The sequence below is a fragment of the Pinus tabuliformis genome, chromosome 4_2, assembly GCF_031772625.1.
Source record: "Pinus tabuliformis cultivar Carrire ecotype Pingquan chromosome 4_2, CPIR1, whole genome shotgun sequence".
Lineage (NCBI taxonomy): Eukaryota > Viridiplantae > Streptophyta > Pinopsida > Pinales > Pinaceae > Pinus > Pinus tabuliformis.
The window spans coordinates 134,191,033-134,205,817 of NC_142304.1; the positions used below are offsets into that span (position 1 = coordinate 134,191,033).

General features: G+C 39.7%; 1 pseudogene; it reads left to right on the plus strand.

Annotated features, from left to right (window-relative positions):
* The window catches only part of LOC149168591 (DNA topoisomerase 1 beta-like), a 46,701-nt pseudogene that overhangs the window by 19,236 nt on the left and 12,680 nt on the right, over positions 1 to 14,785 (plus strand).

The following is a 14,785-nucleotide window of genomic DNA, read 5'->3' on the forward strand; positions in this document are numbered from 1 at the left end:
AAGTTTTGGGGCTTTTCTTGACTACTCACCACGTATTTCATTAGTGTTTCTCGGTATAATCTCTTTGGTTGCCCAAAGACTGAAATAGTGGCATAGGACATGTCTAGTTGCAAGGATCCTTGGAGTTTGGCCCCCCATGATCTGGATAAAAGCATACCATATTTGGGTGGAATATCAGCTACCACCACATCCATCAAAATTGTTTTGGTTGGGTATTGGACCAGGGAAACACACAAATCTTTAATTAGGCCTAGACACCTGACTTGGCTTGAATCAAATGAGAACAAATCTTTGTATGGTCTTGTGATATCTAGGTCTAGTTTTTCCATCACAGATTTGGGCATTAGGTTATGTGAGGCCCCGGAATCAAACATTGCATTGTGTAACACCTTGTCATGAATGTTTAAGCTGACATAAAAGGGTGGAACTCCTCCATTTGCTGTCTTTCCGTTAACCTCAGGACCAAACAGTAATTCAGGTTGATCATCTAGAACATTCACAGCATCCCTATTGTCTGATATTTGGAGTGACCTATTGATTTGTTGTCTATACACTTCATGTTTGGCCAATTCAGAAAGAGGAACAACTATCTTCAGCTTACCTATTTCTGTTTCCAAGTTGAAGGGTTTCTCTATCTGAGTCTTTGTATTATGGGCAATAGATTTTTCCTTTTCAGCTGAATTTTCAGTAACCTTTTCTTCATCATAGGTATGATTTTGAATTGAATCTGTTTTGAATTTATTTTCAGGAATGCTGTTTGAACTTGATTTTGAGGGGAGGGATGAGGATGGCTGATTTTTAGAGGGTTGTTCATCTGATATATCCTCCACAGTGACTTCTCTTGGGTGTAGGTCTGTTTTATCAGAGGATTCTGGGAGAACAACTTTGTCTTTTGCTTTCTTTGGTTGTTTAGCATCCTTTGGTTTGATAGTTTCAGGCACATCTATAGTTCTGCTCCTCAACTTGTATTGTTTGTGGACTTCATAGACTGCTGCATCATAGCCTTCTCTAAAATCAAATGACTCTCCTGATTTGGTTTGAAATTGGTTGCAATTATGGGCCTCTTGATCCTCTTGTGTTAAAAATACTTGGTGTTCACTGTCCAAACCCATCAAGTTGATGTGAGGGTCCTCGGTTGGTTCACTAGATGTTGAGGCCTCGGCATAATTTTCTTGAAAAGGAGGTCTGATGTTCTGATCAGGACCAGCCCTTCCAACATTTGGATTTTGATTCTTTCTAAAGTTTGGGTTTCTAGCAGCACTTGGTTGACCTTCCCATGATGATTTTCTCTCGATGGTTTCCACCCTATCCCCAAGTCTATCCATACCTTTGATGATTGCATCCAATTTTTGTTCAAATGCTGAAGGTTCTTCTTTAAAAGTAGTTCTTCTCTCAGCTCTTGCCCGATTTCTTTTAGCAATAAGGTTTGCCTCTACACTAACAACTATGTTTTGCATGTCTGCTAAGGTTGGCGGGGCTCTTTCCCTCAGTTGATATGCCATGTCAGAATCAAATCCATCAGGGAATTTGATTAAGGCTAAGTCAGGTGGAGGTCTAAGGTTTTGAGGGATGGCATTGTAAACATTGTTGAATCTTGCACAGTAATCTAGGACAGTTTCTTGTGGGCCTCTTTTTATGGTGTCATACTCAGATAGAATGTGCAGTGGATCTTTTTTCTTTTCCCATCTGTTGAGAAATGTTTGGTAAAGAGCATCTGGATTGGCTATGGAATTTGCAGCAAGTGCTCTAAACCAAGTTCTTACTTCACCTGTTAAACTTTGGACAAAGATTTTCATTCTCACATCATCATCGTCTATCTCATAATTCTCAAAGTAGTCTTGCATTTTCTTTGTATGCTGTAGGGAAGTATAGGTACCTGTACCATCAAAATAAGTGATCTTACTTTGGTAATCCTGAGGCATAGCCCCTGGATTTGCAGGTAGCTGCAAAGGGGCATATCTATTTGCCATATTGACAGGGATAAATGGGACAACAGGAAGGAATGGAACAGCTGGGATAGCAGGGACATCAATGGAAATTTGTGCAGTGGATGGAGGTGTGGAGAATTTGTTTTGAGAGGTGGATGAGGAAGAAGGGGAAGAAGGAGCAATGTGAGGACGAACTGAAGGTTTAGCAGGGGTTGGAATATAGTTTCACGGAACTGTTTCAGGGCTTGAATCAGCAAACTATTCTTGTTCCTCTTGCTTCCTAAGGATCTTTGGGATTAAGTTGGGATTGTCAAAAACAGATGGAGGGTCTGGGTCAGGATTTGACCTGGTATAACGAGTTTTCTTCTTTGGAGCCAGCTTCCGAATTTGTTTTTGGTATTTTATGAGAAATTTCTGTTTTTAGGAAGGAACTGATAAATTTTTTGGAACATCTGTTTAAAGCTTAAAACTAGAATGAAGATTGACTGAAGCAGATTTTATTTAATCCTGTAAATGCAAAGCAAGAACAGTTTCAAAGGCTTCCTGGCTGACATTCAGGCTTCATCTGTAGTTTCAAGGAATAGACAGCAATTGAAAAATTCGTTCTGTCCCCAACAGAGTCTCCAATGATGTTATCACTCAGGTTGTTCCCTTTGACTCCCAAGGGAATACCGCCAAGGTAACCACTAACCAATATTTTAGCTACAGGTCCTAGCCTACCTGCAACCAGAGAGGGCTCTCTCTTTATGATTTAACTTTGTTTTGGTGTAATTTTAGGCTAGTTATGGTGTACATGGGTTTTGTTTTGATTTTGGTGGGAAGGATGATGTTTTCAAGCAGAGTTGGGATGCATAGTGTGAGAAGTTCAAACCATTGGGCATGGAGTCATGGATTAGGGCTTGCTGTTGCGTTTTCTTGGTCACAAGAGGAATACAGAGCAGGATAGCTACACATAGAACAATATCAGGCTGGAATAAAGATGGAATGAAGGTCAGAGATGAAAGGCAACTAAGAATCTTTCATTAGTTAACCGAGAGGGAAGGTGAATGAAAGTTTTTCTAGGAGCAGTCAAGAATTCTTAAACAAAAATCATATGTGAAAGAAACAGGGTAAACATGATCATTTAAGTATGCATATTCATGACCATTTCTGAAGAAAACATATAGAAATAACAAGAACTGAGCATAGAGTGCAGTCAAGCAAAGCCTAAGCTATTCTTCTTTCTTTCTATTTAGATGGTAACACAATGGTGGCGTAAACTGTAAACAGAGGTAAGAAAACACTTATTGAGCCATGTAGTAGCATAAGAATTCCACAGTCACTCTTAGGCCATTAAATAACACAACAAATAGTTCTTCATCCAAAGCATTCCAACAGTCTTTGATTATAGAGCTCTCAAAGTATACAGCGCAAGTCTAGAATGAAGATTATCAACCAACCCCAAATACGTTCTATGGGGAGGTATATATACAAAAACAAGATACAAAATATCTAGGTGATGAGTCTTCAAGCAATAAATTACATCACCAACTCTTGCGAGGGAGTAAATGAAGAATTAAACACTGCAGTTAATATTGGCTTGCTAGCTGTCTATTTTGTCAGAAAATTTTGACTTTCTGGGCTGAATGAGTCGGCTACCTGCTGCGCATTTATTCCGCGTGTGTTGCCCTGATGCTGGTACGCTGCCTGTTGCTGTCTGGGTCTTCATCTTGTGTGCTCGGCTTCTTAGCATTTTGATGAGCTGTAGTTATCATTTCAATTCTGCTTTATGCTGATTTACCTTTGACAGGTGTATCGTGCCATCTGTATATGCTGAACTGTAGCTTGATCAAAAAGAATTAATAAACAAAATCACCTGAGCAATGTCTCTATCATCCCTTTCCACCAATCCTCTGTAGGTAGCTGATGCCTTTGTATCTTTATCAGTGTTTCATCAGCTTCTGTGTATCTATGAAAAGTGGGTTGGAATTCGAACAGGTGGTTTATCTCATGTGCAATGTAGAATAGATTTTCTAATTTATCAAAGACACTCTGTCTTGATGGAGGCCCTGTCTCTTTTGATGCGCTTGAGGAAGCTGTGATTTGATTAGCAGCATAATTGTTCACCCTGTTGGCATAATGGTCATGTGACAGCAGTCTTCCAGCACTGGTTAATAAACTTGGTAGCCCTCTGCTATGTAATGCCATGATCTTTGTCTTGAACTCATCCACCTCTGTTTGCATTTCTTGGCATTTTCTATCCAATGTCTGCACAAAATTCCTAAGGGTTAACACCCTTTTTATTAGCAAGATAGTTTCAGTCCTGTTCCTGATTCCTAAATCTGCCAGCTGCCCTTTGGTGCGAGTATTAAAAAATTGGATCATTCTATTTGCTTGCTCGGGCATATTTCCTAAAGATGCTCTAGCCTTTTGGTTTTCAAACTGAGCCAAGTTTATCAAATCCATTTGCTCATGAATGGTTTCAATGGATTGCCATTGGTCTGTAATGGATTGGCCAATTTTGGCCCACAAAATTTTCTTGATATCTGCTAGAGTTTTATCGAACGTAAGCTCTTTCTCCAGCTCCTTTATTCTTTTTTCCAAGGCTTTGACTTCTCTTGTATTCTCAGCTACATCCTGCTTTGATTTGTCATATTTTCCCTCAATTGTAGCTAGCTTTTCCTTGGTTTCTTTAAATTCTGCCATTTGCAATTCCAGATCTTCTATTTCCTTCATCATATTGTCCATTTTCAAGCTGGTGCCTTGCTCTGTAGGTGTTGAAGTAGTGGCTGAAATTGGTGCGGAGCTTGAAGCGCTTGCTTCTAATGTTGTAACAGTGGGAGGGACTGTTGTGGTGGCCGTGGGAGGAGCAGCTGTAAGAATCTGAGCTGTTTGAATTGGCTGAGAGGCCAACTCTCCCTGTCTTCCTTGTAATGATGCCTCCAAGGCACTCTCTGTCTCTACCAACCTTTTATGTAAGGTTGTAAGCAAAGCTACCACATCCTGCTCCTCTTTTTGTTGTTCCACCTCTGTAGCTTGAGGATGCAATGTGGGTGACAACCTGATTTGTCTTCTTAGGGCAGCTATGTCTTCATCCTTCTTTTTTATCAAAGCTTGTACACCCTTTGGATCTGAGGGATCATGTCCCAGCTCTATGATAATCTCCTCCAAGGACGTGATTCTATTGTCCTTGGCCTATGACGAAGCTTTCTCCAACTCAAGTTGGGCAGCAGTGTTGTGCAAAGAGTTTTGCAATCTGTGGGCTAACAATGTCTTATCTGCTAGAGTAGAATATAACATCTCCCCAGTCTGCTTGTGCAATTCAATCTGGTCCATCGGATGGATATCCTTGGCAAACACTTCCATATTAGTTCTAATGTAATCAACAGCTGATTGGGGTTGCTGAGTTGTAGGTCTGAAGTGACCGAGGGTCATTCTTCCTTCCTGGATGTCATAAGCTGCCATTAGCCTTTGTTGATTGGTAGGGGCCATCCTTATTAGCTGGTTGTACAACTGTAGTCTCACTGGTTCATTCCTAACCTTGATATCAGTGAATGTTTTTTAATATCAGAGGCCTATCTGCCCTGTTGCTTTGTGGATGTTACTTCCACCCCCTGCTGTCTCTCTTGCTCTTGTTGGAAGGAGTTGGCCGATGTCTCCACGCTTGGGGGAATTTGTTGTTTTGTGGGCCCCTCTGGCATTTCTTCCTCTGAAAAAGGATTTAACCTTTGTCTCTTCTCTCCTTGCTGCTCTGTAGATGTCCCTGAAGGGGTCTCTTCCTACCTATCTCTCTTCTTTGCCCTTTCCTCATTAAGAGGTGTTTGTAGCACAGGAATTTCAGTCACTTTTGCTTGAGTTAAGGGGTCTTGCCCTTGACTCTGTCCATCTATAGAAACCAGCTGATCTACCATTGTTTCTTGTTGTCCCAAATTGTGCACTTGTTCTTCTGAATGTTGCACCTCTTTTCCTTTATCTGTTGCTGCAGGTGAGGTACTTACTTGGGCAGGTTGCTGGTGGGCCGTGGCAGAAGAGGTGCCTTCTCCAATGTGCCGAGGAGCTGTAAAAAACACCTGTCCACAAGATTCCAAGTCAACAGATTTTTCCAGATTCTTGATTGCTTTTTGTGTTATTTCTTCTTCAGTGAATTCTTCAACTAGAGTGCCCTTTACCCACTCTTGTTGATTAGCAAATTGCTCAATTTGAGGGATAGTGCAGTGTTCATATGCTGCAATCCTGTATTTGATTCTTCTAAGGCTTATAAAGTGATTGGGGTCATATGGTGCCCAATAAAAGCTTGTTTTTAGCTTGAGTTTCTCCCTTAGAATTTGGTCAGTATCCTTCCATGCTTCTTCCCTCTTATTGAAAATAAAGGGACCCAATTGATGTCTGATTTTTAGCTGTGCCTTTTTGCTTTTGCCAAAGAAATGAATCATATCTGCATTACCAAATTGCCGAAAGTATTCTAAGGCAAATAGTCTCATGGGGACATATTTGGGCAGTCTGTAGGGGGCTAATTCACAGCCATAAACCCTGATTACTGTGTGGTTTTGGTAAAAATACCAGTCACCAATGCTGTAGCTTTTGGAAAGCTGTAGAATCTTTTGCATCTCATCAGTGAGTCTGGGAGGAGGATCTGCTGATAATAAGCAGGTAGCTGGATAGATAAAAAGGTCAATGAACTCACAGTATGTGTATGGGGAGTAACTAATATGATGGAATACTGATGACCAAAATATGACTGACCTCCTCTCCCCCCTAGCATCCAATTTTTTGAGGACAACTGGGAAACTTTCAGGCTGATAATATAGCAACAAATGATAGATGTATGAGGTGTATTTAAATACCCTTTCCATTTCTAGGCTCATGAATTGCTCATGGATCTTATCAGCAATGAAGGTAGCATAATCATACTGGACAGCAGGGGGCTGTCCTGGAGTGAAGATAGACATCAAGGCAAAGACAGTGCTATCCACAATCTCACTTGTTCTGAATCCCAGGATGTAGGAGATCATATCTATAAGCATTTTTCCCTCCTCAGTAAATGTAACATGGAGATAAGGAATTGTGAATCTGGAATAACAGTCTGGGGGCATAAACAATTTAGCAATTCGGTCAATCTCTGCAGGGGGCAATTTTGATGCTTGATCTAGCAGATTCTTCATGGAAAGGGGCACCAAAGGCTGAGTTGGTTTGAATTGCAACATCTCATTGATAGACTGAGGAGTAATGTAGAAGAGGAATTTATCAGCAGGACTCATCATTGCCCTCTGAGAAGGATCATAATTGGAACAACACTGATGGATGAGGTCAGGAAAAGCATTTACTGAGGGCAAGTAGTACATGGGCATGTTGGACTCCCATATTCTTAATGGATCAGTTTTGTTTCTGAACTTATTCCTTATCTCACAAAAGGCTTGAAGATGAGGCTTCACTCCTTCCATATCATCAATTTGATAATCTCTATCTGCCAGTGGAAGCCATTCTAGTTGTGTATGGGGTGAATTTAGTGGAGCAATGTTAAGGGCAACTAGGGCCTCCATGTTTTGACAATGATTACAATTGGATTAGGCCTGTATTTCAGCAGAAAACAGAGTTATGATAATGGTTTTCTGGGCAAGGAACTCACAGTTTCAAGTTCTGTGCAGAGCTGTTTTTGAGGAGTAAAACTTAATGAAATGAAGACTGTGCAAGGCTCTGCAATTAGTACACTGGAAAGGGAGAAAAATAGAGGGTTTTAGCAAACTGTCCTTAGTGGTTCCACGGGAAAATTGGAGCTGGAATTCGAGATAGAAATGGCAATTTTATCAGGGGGGCAGAGATGCCGGGTTTTGGCCATAAATTGGGTTACACAGTGAGGCAGAGAGGAGAAGCTCGTGAGTTCCGACGTTTTTCAAGTGAATTTTTAGGATTATTGGCGATTTTTGCAGAGAAACTATAAAAAACAGGGTAAGGGGTGCTTCTTCGGGTAAATACCTGTTATATTGAGAGATTGCTGTGGTGGATAGCTGCAGGCGGAGGCCGAAGAGGTCGGGTTGCAGGTTGAATAGGCCTTGGTGGCTGACGGGCACGTCGAATGCGAACTGGACGTGAGTTGCATGCAATCGCTTGCACCATTTGTTTGCATAAAAAACAAACGAAAACGACGTTTTCACGATTTTTAACACAAATATGGGCTTTTGCAGCATTTTGGCACTTTTTAGTTATGACGTCAGCATGATGTCATCGGTGGGTCTCGGGTACGGCACGGTGATGTGGCAGTTGACTGGGCTGACGACGTGGCACAAGACACAATGGCAGGGTGGGGACGCCCGGGGATGAGGTGGCAATGACACAGGGCGAGAATGGGTCGATGCAAGAGTGACGTAAGAGGCGACGTGGCTCTAACGTCGGGGGCGGAGAGACAGAAGGCGGTTTGTGGTTTTATCGGTCCGCCTTCTGTACGGGGGCGGTATTTGTCAGAGGGGCTCCAATACAATCGTGTGGAGACATGCGTCTTTTGTACGACAGAGAAACCACTAGGCTATCGGAAGCTAACTGTCGGACGTCGGGGCGGCTCCGAAATCGGTGAGAGCCGTCGGATGGGGAGGGCCCGATCTGACGGTGGACGGAACTGTGAGCTACGGGTACAATAATGTACGGGGGCCCGCTATATTATATTGATTTATTTATGCGGCAGGGGTTCAAAAACTTTGGGTTTGTGGGTTATATGGGTTTTATATGGTTTATGCGCCGGTGGTTATTAATTTGACCGAATATCAAATTAATCCCAAATAACATGTATGCGCGGAGGATATTGCTATAAGGTTTATGTGTGAGAGGGGGGGGGGTTTAATTTGACCGAATGTTTAAATTAACCCCAGGTTTGGACTCAGAAGGGCTAATAGTAGTCCCAAATGGACTATTATTTCCCAAGACTTATATTATATTGCTATAGTGCCAAGGGGTGGGAATACTTAATATTTTTGGGTTTTTAATATGACTTTTGTAGAAATAGGGACGGGGAAGTAGTTTCAGGGAGCTATATAATAGAATTAGGGGTTAATATGAGTTTATGGATTGAAACTGAATGGATGAATGCTAAGTCCATAGTATGAAAACTTAGAGATAGGAAGATGAAAGGAGTATAGAATGATTTTTACACAATAAATGTGGCTTCTTTTCATTGAAGAAAGTCAAAGCTTGACTTAGTATTTTTACAAAAGTGAAGTGATAACAGGACTGGTTGGGCAGATCCCAAGGTCCTTCAGGGGTGTTAGTAAGAAACTTTGAGGGGGGGTGAAAGGGAGTTAGACATGCTTCCATAATTCTGTCATCAAACAACTGCTTTGGCATTTCTTTCATTGATGAGACAAGCTGTAATTGACAATACATCAGGTGATCAAAACCTTGCTTTCTGTAACCTCAAACTACCTACCCAGCCTAATACACCTAACATTTTTTCTTCCTTTTGAATGGGTGCACTTAGACTTGCAGACCCTGATTATCCTATTTTCTTTTGATTACCCTCCTATCTAAATCTACCCTTATCTCTTCTAAGGGCCCAAGTTAAGCAGTTGGGCTCCTTAATTTCTCTACCTAGCTACTGATCTGCCAAGCTTGAAGTGTTTGGACAGATATTCATTCTCTAGTCTAGAACAAGCAATTTAAACCATGGCATGGTCCAGATTGAATTGCTGGGCCATCCACCAAGCTAGCAGTGGCATTTTGGCTAGCCACTTTCCTGGTCTTTCTTTGGGGTTCATTTTTGTCATTTTTTCTGACCAATTGATCTTTCTTTCCCTTTGATTTTTTTTTTTCAGGGCATACCCTCTTTACATTTTTTAACTCTCTCTAATTCTTTTACAAAATATGGAACCTTTGCAGCATGAAAAGATGAACATATTTGGCACTTCCCAGGTCAATCATGAAAAATGAAACCTATTGGTATAGGAACCTAACACTGACAACAATAACCCTCCGCCGTTGTGATCCCCGATTGCGATAAGAAGCCCAGACCCGACACATTATTATCTATGATCTATTTTCCACGTCGCGTTCGGCCCTTATCGCATTCCTTTGTGATGGGCCTTCCTTTTCTAAACCCCGATTGCGATATGCAATGAACCTGGACCCGATATCATTTATCCTCTCGAATTCATAATTTTTCATGTCTGCCATACCGTTTTTTGCAAAGAATTTCTTTGTTAAAAGGTTTTTATGTTTCAAACGAAGAAATAACCTAAACTCTATTTAAATGCTAATCTCAGTTTTAACTCATAATAAATCCCATTTCCACCATAATTAATCGTTGGGACCCTCTGCATTGCTCCTTCGCTCCACCATCGTCTGATCTAATGCATTCAAATCCAACGGCTCTCAACATTTTCGGGTTGGCTCTCTGTACGAGCATTACCCGGTCGAAAAGCGGTATTCAACTGACCTCCCTTTGCTACGTGTCATGCTCAAGTTATTTAAGGTGACCCCTCCCAAAACCACCCAAGTCTTATAAGTGGTGCGATGAAAACAAAAACCACCTCCCACATAATGAAAAAATAGCCACTGTTCACTTCACCCCATATTTCAAAAAGAAAGCCGTTTCTCTGTTTAAATGCAAAAATCACCATTTTGCCTTTGTTTCGCTTGTTTTCACAGTAAACCCTCCATAAGCCTCTGTGACCAATAAAGCCATTGTTTTACCTTCCGATATGCTATGGACTCTTTCCAATATCCTTTCGAGCTCAAAAAAATCCTTTGATGTCCTCCTATGTCACCTAGGTTTTCTTAACAATTTCTGTGTTTTGCAGGAAAAGAATTATGTTCCAGGTTTACAAAGAAAAGCCTGCATACAGTTTGAAGACAAATCTAAAGGGATTTGCTGTTTAAAAAAACAGTAAAGAAAAAAAGGAACACAGTAAAGGTTAATCAACAGGGTCAAATGATATTCATAGAGTTTAAAAAGTATCAGATGAAAGATCAAATGAAGAAATCAACCAAGCATAAAGGATTCAAACAGTCAAGCGGCTTAAAGGGGAAAAATATAAAATAGCAAAGCCAACACAACCTGAATAAAATGGGACAACAAGAAGTAGTTCAATAGCTGCCCCTATCTTCTTGTATGAAGATCTTTCCTTTCCTAGAATAAATCTTAATCAGTTTTAGGATATTTTCTTAGTTTCATTATTGTATAAATAACTCTCTTCTCGAGTTATTAAGGGTTCGAAGTTCAGGATTCATTGTTCATTGCTTGTTAAGTCTTGACTATTAATTCTACTTTGAACCTGGAAGCCACCTTTGAAGGAAGCTTTTCTAGACACTTGATGTACTCAGTTTTTCTGGAACCTAAATACAAAGCAGAGGATTCTGAATTTGGTTTTACATAGTTTTTGTTATCCTGTAAGTTTTTTCCAGTTATCAATCATTATGTTTTTCTTCATATGCTTATGACTTATAGAGATATCTAGGTAGGAAGAATTGTGTTTCAATTTATTCCTATAAGCTCCCGAAGTGATCATTTATTAAGAGAATGGATTAATGAACTGTTTGTTTAGGTAATCCCCTCTAATCAATAAATCATCAGCATCTTGTGTAAGCTTAAGTATACTACCTTGAACCTTTGTAACATAGTTTAGAAGGTTTTCCTACTTATGATTGTTCAGTTTTACAATCTGGAAACTGTGATAATCATATTATTTTTTGTCTTCTTCTCACCACTATTTTGATCTATATCACCGTGTAATGCTTTATAGAAGCCCTTTGCTGAGATATTAATATAACCCAAAGGATTAAGTATTTCAATTCTACATCTGTCTTCATTCATTGGTCTTCCAAAATTAAAACCAAAAACCCCAAAACAATAATTTAGATGCTCTGGCATTGGTAGCTGACCTACTACTATCTCAGAGGTACAACAACAGTGTCGCAGAGGTGGTCCAGTGTAAAGGTCGATGATTTCATCGATAAGTGAGATTTCATGTAATAAAGGAAAGGGTCTCCCAGACACACATTCAAAGGATTTAGTTCCCCAACACTAAATGCCCGGTTATAGCTCCCAGTGATATGAATAAAAAGGGGAAGGGCTCAAAGCACAAGGGGGCTAAAGGTGATCGGAATTCACAGTTTTGTAAGGTTTTTCAGTGTAAAGTACCAGTGCGGGAAAATCCCTGATATCGCACCATGGATGTTTTAAAAGGCATATAGGGCTCTGATAATGTAATACAAGGAACCCAAAGGGATGAATGAGTCAACAAATACGATCCATGAGAAACAAAGAAACCATCATTATGATCACTCTCGGTCCCTGCAAGTGGAAAATTAAAACTGTTAAGACTGAAAGTGACAGGGAACTGGCCTGGAGTGGGTAAGACATGATGTAGCAGAATGTGGCTAGATGAGAGGCCATCCAAGGAAGTGGCAAGGAGATATTTTCATGAACCAACTTTTAGTTTTCATGATTGTTATTTAGTTTGTTTGCAAGTCTGTCATTCTATTTATTTGTAACCAACAATATCATTCTGTTGTAATAATTGAAGGTGTTAGAGCCTGCACATCGAGACAACTGGTCGTTCAGACAGTTGGATGCTCAGGCTAAGATATTTTTGTAATGTATTTTCAAGCTCTCCCTCTCCTTATAAAAGGGAGGAAGAAATACTTAGATAAGGTTCAAAATTTTGGGAAAGACGACTCTTCTATGGGACCTTTCCTGTTTTCATAAAGGCCTTCTTGAGGCTTGCTGTATCCTAGGTTTCCTGAAGAGATTAATACAAATTTTATGGTGATTCCAACTGATTTGGATTGCAATATGTTCTTCTCTCTCTGTTTTTCATATATGTTTTTAATTCTTCACAGATTGCATGTCGTAGTAGCAGCTTGCTATGTTTCCCTTTAGATATAGATTCATTTAAATCAGAGACGCTGGTGGATAATGCCTATTTCAAGGTGTAAATCAAGTCTTTAAAAAGCACTCCATGCATCTCAACAGTTCATAGCATCCCCTCTTTCCCGTTTCTCTCTGAGTCTTGATATATATGATTCTTATGTCTTAAGCCCTATATGACGAATTCCTCCTCTGTTATCTCCCTCCATTTACATATTTTTTAACCACTAAATCACTGCAACCTCTGGACCTTATTTTGCCACCTTAAATCAAATATTATTTCCTAAGTACTCATGTATATCAACTGCATTCCATTTGGCATATTTATGAATAGTTTTGGATCAAATTCATTTGTATTTGTGTGACATAACTAAAGTGCAACAAGCCTCTACTCTGAAATCTATCAAGCACTCTATTAAGATGTCTTAGGCACTAGTCTATAATCAACCTAGAGGCTCTCTCTAGGAAGCTTTTCTATCTCTTGAAGTAGTTGTGCTCCTAGTGCTAGAAAAAGCTACAACACTTCCCACCATTACTAGACACATCAGACATTGCAGAACAACTCACACCAATAGAGTTAAAACCAGACTGCATGGAACATACCACAACTGATAAGATTATGGACACACAGATGAAGAACACACGCCAGCGGAAGATCCAACTATATCGGGTTGACAAAGCTGACCAACTCTTGCACCAAGGCAAGTGACTCACCAGGGACCAAGTTCAGCAGAAGTTTCCCCATCTCATGGAGGGACTCAAGTTAATGGGGACATTGTTTCCTAAGTGGGGGGGACTAATCTAGGTGGATGTTGGTGGCCACACGCCTATTCCACTTGGACCCCCACCATTGTCTCTTTAAGTTTTTCAGTTTCCTTAATTGTAGCACAATTTACTATTTTTTGGCAGTTTTTCGGGTCCTGAACTTCTAGGGCTGTTTTGAGGCCCTAAATGATGTTTTTTGGGAAAAACGGGGCAAATATGAGATATTAACTAATGTTTTCTATTAAAAAGTTGTATTCCTTAGACATATCTTTCTAACAAGGTATTGTGCGTGTCAAATGGAGATCGTATGCCAAAGTTACGACCCCATGAAGTTGATGTACCAATTTATCTAAACGGGGCCCATAGTTTTGGTGCTTCATCTCCTAGGGTTATGTTTTTAAATGTTTAGGGTTTTACATTGTTTCTCAATAATAAATATATCTTCGAGCCTCATTGTAACACAATTCAGAGGCATGTAGTCGCCACATATCTTCTCAAAGATAAGCTACCATCACCCGAGCTAGTTTATTTACATTATGATTGTAAGCTTATTTCAGTATTTGAGATTAATGAAATGAAGTGTTGTTTTTGTCGCATCTCTATATTTATGGTTATATCTGTAATTTGTTGCGTTCATGTTTAAGTTCGGATCACTATCAAAGTCAGGTGACTTGGGCTTAGGAATAACTTGGCAGAGCTTAGTTGTAACTGAAGCTTGAAATAAACTTGAAAATATGAATAAATATTGGAAAATCAAATTAAAAATAAGAGAGTTTTTCATTCCAAGAAATACCCACTTCATAGACAATAAATAAAAAAAAATGAATCTAAAATTATTAGTATTAGATTGGGAAAAAAATGAGTGCAAACTATCCTCGAGTGTGCTTCAAATTAAGCTGCAAAATTACAAAGTCACAAGTCGAGAGCATGTTATTCTAACTCAACAAGTCTGAATTATGAGTCTCACAACTGAGACTAAGTCATTTGTCCAAAAAAGAGAATATGAAAAGAGAATCACACATTTTTCTTGTTTTCCTTCTCTGATTCACAACAGATAACAAGCAGGTCTATCAAAGTTTTTTTCTATCCCTCTTTCACACTTCGCTTTCATTTAATTTCCCTAAATTTACCATTTCCATTTGAACTTTAAATACTTAGCCTCATAGAGTCATTCTAACATCTGTGGGCACTTATTATAGTCTAATGTCACTGAGTAATGAGTTCAAAATATATAACTCTAGGATGTAGTAAAATATACGTG